The sequence below is a fragment of the Pseudorasbora parva genome, chromosome 16 (genome assembly GCF_024679245.1).
Source record: "Pseudorasbora parva isolate DD20220531a chromosome 16, ASM2467924v1, whole genome shotgun sequence".
NCBI classification, from domain to species: domain Eukaryota; kingdom Metazoa; phylum Chordata; class Actinopteri; order Cypriniformes; family Gobionidae; genus Pseudorasbora; species Pseudorasbora parva.
The window spans coordinates 25616733-25622884 of NC_090187.1; the positions used below are offsets into that span (position 1 = coordinate 25616733).

The 6152-nt window shown below is 35.9% G+C and overlaps 2 long non-coding RNA genes across 2 annotated transcripts; both read left to right on the plus strand.

Moving 5' to 3' along the window:
• The first annotated feature begins 2156 nt into the window (after positions 1-2156).
• Positions 2157-3233, plus strand: LOC137043375 (uncharacterized). The gene is made up of 3 exons (XR_010898460.1): positions 2157-2310; positions 2696-2783; positions 2870-3233. It is a non-coding gene; the product is annotated as an uncharacterized lncRNA (long non-coding RNA).
• Positions 3234-4695: 1462 nt separating this feature from the next.
• LOC137043376 (uncharacterized) lies at positions 4696-5787 on the plus strand. Its single transcript, XR_010898461.1, has 3 exons — positions 4696-4785; positions 4937-5002; positions 5200-5787. It is a non-coding gene; the product is annotated as an uncharacterized lncRNA (long non-coding RNA).
• The last annotated feature ends 365 nt before the right edge of the window (positions 5788-6152 follow it).

Consider the following 6152-nt stretch of genomic DNA (forward strand, 5'->3'; position numbering starts at 1 on the left):
TGATAAAATCACAGCTACAGGAACTGCTCTGTTGCATGCGTTTGTCTTTTATGAGTCGTGATTAGATTGGGTGTGGAGATGATTCCAGGACTTTCCAGGTGAGAGGGTTGAATTGCTTATTTTTTTTAGCTTTGTCAATTTGTTTGGTTTGTGATCATCCGTTAATCAGTTTTACAGATCTGTGGGGATTCCTCTGTGGAACCTGCTGCTATCTAATGGGTGAGTAGACCTTAAAATACACAAGTGAACTCTACATAGATAAATGTAATAAAAACTTTAGTTACATTGTCGACTACATATTTTATAAATTGCATTATAATTGATAACACCACCTGCAATCCCATTTTGCTGACCTTGTTTTGTTTGATTGTTTTGTTACACAGAGAGAGGGTGGTTGATATGATCTTGCTCCCAAGGGCAGAAAGCATCTTGGGGCGTTTTACACCAGCATAAAGTGTGCCTTAAAGGGATAGCTCACCCAAAAATGCACATTTGTTTTGTGCTGATGAGCAGATGCATGGTGATGAACTTATGACATGAAGTCTGCAAGTCCTGGTTACAGATATTATATGACATTACTGTAGTAGTTATTATAAATTGTGCATAATTTCATGCAACTAACAATAAACCACACCCTATATTCCTAACCCTAACCCTTAGTAAGTCATGCAGTATAAAATAAAAATTATAACTTAATACAGTATTTGTATTTTTAAAGCTGCAGTAGGGAGATTTTAGAAAACGTTGACTTAGCCTGAAAATTTGAACCAGCACAGCTCACAGGTCACTCCCCCTTGCTCTCTGCTGCGCTACAGCCCTCCCTCCACAGCTCCTCCCCATCACACCGGAGCCTGCCATGAACCCGCAGGGCCACCGATGACAGATAAACAGTTATGGCACATTCACTGGTACAGACGAAACATCAACAATATGATTTTTGAGGCCATTGACTATGGCCTGACCCATACTTTGACTACAAACTTGGTCCTCAAAACTTTACAATGCATGTAATGTAACTATAGTTATATATATATATATATATATATATATATATATATATATATATATATATATATATATATATATATATATATATGACGTTATTTCTACAAGACATATCTAGTAAGCTCATATAACGGTAACTAACGTTACAGTATGCAAGTAATTATTCTATTAATATAATGCTAAATAAGGTTTGCTTATATCAGCAACATGACAAGCCAGTGAATAGGTTTCAATAGTTGCTTTGCACAGTGCGTGACATTTTATCTCTATGTTATGAGGCTAGAGTTTTAATACAGTTGTGTAGTTCTTAAAAAAATTAAACAAATCAAGCAGGGATAGCCTACTTGTCAAGCAGAAATCTGGCTAACTCTGCATCGGGTTTTAATCCTTTCAGGACATGTAACGTTAGCTCCCTCCACCTCGGAAAAGCCGCTCCGATATTTACCCTCGTTTTATTTTGGGCTCTATCTAATTCTTTCTTTTTGCCTTTACCATTTACCCATATTTATTTTATGGGCAGGTTTGGATTCTTTGTCCGTCATAATAAGCAAAGCTGCGGCACCAGTAATCTTGAATATAAACGCCTGTTTGCACTGTGCATGAGAGCGCATGAGAGCGGTGTGATCAGCTCACACAACTTTGATTGACACTGCTGAGATGCTCTGATTGGTTGTTTCTTACCGGGAGCGGTGTTATTCTGCAACTGGCAATAGGACCAGTGGGAGGAGCAAGAGGAGCTTGGTTTTTTTTTTCTTTACAGATGATCTGTCTCATATTCTACTGTCAGGACAGGACATAATGACAGGTTTAACAAATATGTAAAAAATATTTTTTTTTTTTTTACAAAAGTTACCTACTGCAGCATTAAAAAACTTTAAATGTGCTTTTTATTATTTACAGGTCTTTATTAGTGATTCAATTTAAAGCATGCTGTAACATGTATGTGATTGCACTGTAACACAGACACCTTACATTTTTTTAAAACCTTTTTAAGACTAATTATTAAAAAATATATATTATAATAAAATGTGTAACTTATTTTTATACTGAGTTAGTCTCCTAAATCTATAAATGTAAACACAAGTGTCAAATTTAATACAACAACGACAACAACAAAATGGCAGGAGTGTTGCTTTCTATTTCGGAGAAACTGAGACTGCAGAAGGAGGAGTTTATTAAGGAAATGCTGCATGGTATTTAAGCGAGAGGAAGCGGAGATCAGTCCTTTTTTTATCCTGCAGACTCTCTTGTCTGAGATGGAGCGGAGACTGTCTACTTGTATGCTGTGATCTAGTGTGCAGTCCAGTAAGTGATAATGTCTATTTTCTGCTTTTTAAAACAAGTCTTTACATAATTTGTCTTTTTTTCTGTGACCTCTTTATACTGACTACAAAATAAGGGAGTGTTGCTTGAGTAATGTAATGGAAAAAAAGCACCCATTTGTCAAATAAAATCACAATCCATTGAAAAAGTTCAGAAAATATAAGAAGACACATTTACTCTGAAAAGAGCCTCTGAGTCTGAAACTCATCTGAGTAACAGATACAATCAAAATTCCTGGTTGATCATTTGTGATTATATACATGTACTTATCTAGTGGATTATATAAATAATGTTTGTAGAATTGGGTATTATAGAATGTAGAATTAGATTGTATTAATGTTATTTCTTCATCTGCTTTCAATTTTAGCTGCCACCAGATGACTGCACTCGAGTTGAGACATCACGCTGCCTAAGGATCTCTTTGGCATTGTGCCGATGCTTGCGTTTATTTTTTTGTAAGTAATTTCACTCTTTATTTTTTATTTTTTACTGAGGTCAATCTGACATTTTAGATGTAATAATGTTGTAATTTCTTGTTTAGATTTTGAGGAGAGGAGGAGAACCAATCTGCCAAGGGATTCGGCACTCAGGTCCGCTGCCCTGTTCTAGTGCATTCTCTGGCAACACTGGATGCCTGGCTGGGGTCCAGTGGACCTGGAGTGGACAGCACCAGGTCTATGACCCGCTGACGAAGCATCAGAAACTAGAAGCAACCGAAATCAACAAAGCCGACAAATTCCCCTAACCCTTTTCCTTTGGTCGGCTTCTGGTTGTCTGTTGCTTGGTTAGCAGGTTATGGGGATGGCCTGCAGTAAAACCAACCTTATTTTATATAAAGGCTGACTGCAACTTTTTACCAAAAACACAAAAATCAATAAAAATTGAAAAACCTGCTGAACTGAAAATCATTCCTGTGTCGAATATCTGTAATGAAGCTTTTTTTTTTTTTAAAAGAATAACAGGGTTAAAGGGATGCTCAAGGGAAAATAGATTTATCAGCCTCATGTTGTGACTGTCCCTTTTAAAAAAAAGCTTAGTTTTAAACATGCAGTATCAATGACATTTTATCATGTATGAATCTTTGCTCATAATTCAGAAAATATTAGAAAGTAACCTGCTTATTCTGTGAGCGAAGAAAACAAAACCTGACACCACAGAAGCCTGCTGATCTCAAAGGGATAAGAAAATAACCCTCTTTTGTTAACATTAGGCTAAGTAATGTATTAATGATTAGCCATATTTGTACAGCATTTAGTAATTTGTTGTGCATTCATATTAATTCAGTGCATTAACTATACACTGAATACTATACACTTTTTGTGTTGATTTTAACACTATTTTTTCCTCCCTTTGTGGCACTTTGAGATTTTCTTTAAAATGTAAAGTGCTTTATAAATAAAATGTATTATGTAGCCTACAATTTTTTACTTAAAATCTAAATGACCATTAATTACGATCAATTAAGGGTATTCTTTATTAGTTCATGCTAAATTATAGCTGTTGAAATCGTTTTCAGGGCCATATTTCTACCATTTTTAATATTCTCAAAAACATATTTATAATAAAACAAGTGTTCTTAGCCTAAAGGGATGCAAAGCATTTTGTCAGTGTAACATCCACAGCGGTAGGGGAATAGCATCAAACATCAATGAGAACAAAAGAGCAAGAACGTAAGAGAGATGGCCTGCTCCAACACTCATCACACAAATGAAAGACTCTTTACAAGGTTTACTTACAAGCACTTTTTTACAGGTGAATCATTAAAATGTTTGATAATAGTAAAAATAATCTCAAATCAAAAGAAAATCAAATACAACAAAACTCTTCCCTGACTTTACTAATCAACACGGGAGTAAAAGGTTTAGCAAATAAAATGGCTCCCTAATGCTTCTGCAATCAATTCGAAATAAGATTTCAACATCAGGTTTTCTTAAAACAATATAGCTCAGTGCACACACTGTCTGGAGAAAGTCTTTCTCTGAACAGTCAGTTCCTTTGGTTAAATACAGGCTCCTCTCCACAATAAGAAACAGCTGGCAACAATCACTGGAGCACAGGAAAAAGGCAAATAAAAAAAAAAATTTCCGAGCAGGCTGTTAGCCAGCTTTAACAAAACAACACAACACACACATTTACAATAAAAATAAACAAAAATACAACCTGGGACATCAGAAAAATGTGTTATCTCAATAAAGAATAGTTCATTGTATGCATGTTAACAAATGGAGTGTTGGGTTGAGTATTGTTATTAACAAAAATGATGTCATTCATCAAGAATAGGCTATAACAAAACCTTTCCAGTAGAGGGATGGGCAGACAGAAGAAAACGAAACTTATGAAACTAGGGGAACAGCTGTTCTCAGATCAGTTGAGGGCAGGGACAGTGTACGAGTATAAATTGCAGAGAGACGCATCGATCTGTCCCTCATGAGAGCCTCCAGCTGACGGATCAGCAGGGTAAGAGAATTTCTTACAATTATTAATATTGTTACTTATTATGACTGGTATTTAGAAGAATATATTGCCGAAAAGTTTTCCTGAAGTGTTTCATGATTATTATTTTGGTGGTTTGTCAGTGTGTAATCTGGAAACTGAATCATTTTAACAGGTTAACTATGGTGGTTCCTTTGTGGGAGACGCCATGGAACCTTGAGTGATCTTGTCGCACTAATGTGTGAGTACCTTATACTGGATATTATATACTGTAAACTTGTATTGAGCTATCCTCTAAAATAGGGATATACATAAAATAAAATACAACTAAAGTTAAACCTTGCAATGTTACATTTAATGACTTCATTGTTATACAATTGTCACACAGTTGTTATGACCATATGCCGTTCTGAATGGTTTTATTTGTTCTACTTCTAGCATCATGAAGGAGGTGGAGCTCATGTAAATCCTCGCTCCCACGGGTGAGGTCGTCTGGCCCAGTGCAATTCAGAGAGGAAACTCAGTGTGCGTCTCAGTCAGCTCCCTAGTTCAGTAGTCAGGGCACGGATCAGGACATAAGTCAATGGGCTGACTCCCTGATCAGTGCCCTGACTACTGAATAGGGAGCTGGCTGAGACGCATCATCAGTCTCTAGCTCTGTTGTTCTGTGTTGGTGTCCAGATGTTCAGAGGCCAGTGCCGTGTTGCCGCGAAGTCTGACATCTTGCGTGAAGCCTCAAATCAAGTCTACAAAAAGTAAAGAACGAACCAGAAAAAAATCGTACCAATGCATGTAATGCCTAAAGTTGAACCAAGAAAACTCTTTAACACAATGCTGACTCACGAATAATGCTACAAATGTAAAACTTTAAGGAAAAACTCAATAGTGAAGAAGTGTTTAATTGTGTGAAACCTTTGGTTTCTGCATTGCTTGGTTCGGTTGGTCCGGGGCCCAGCTGATAAAACAAATAGCCCCGGAACAAAATGTAAAAAAACTAAATAAAAATAGCAAAATCCGCAACAAAAATCCACATTGTGTTGTGTTTATTTTTTGTTCATTTGCCCATTTTTTTATGGTGAGTTTGTTAAGGATAGCATGTCTTAGAGTTTTAGATTATTTTTTGGGGATTAATAAATATACTTTATATTTTTTATTTATTTATTCTGCAGGATTCAGTTATGTGGCAAGTGGCATATGTGGAAATGGCATTTATATCACAATTAATCACATCTGACATAATTTTGTGTTTATATAGTATATGTGTGTAGGCCTATATATTATTATACACATTATATGTGTAAGTGTGAATATAAAATAAAATAGTACGACACACACACACACACACACACACACACACACACACACACACACACACACACATATGTAAGTGT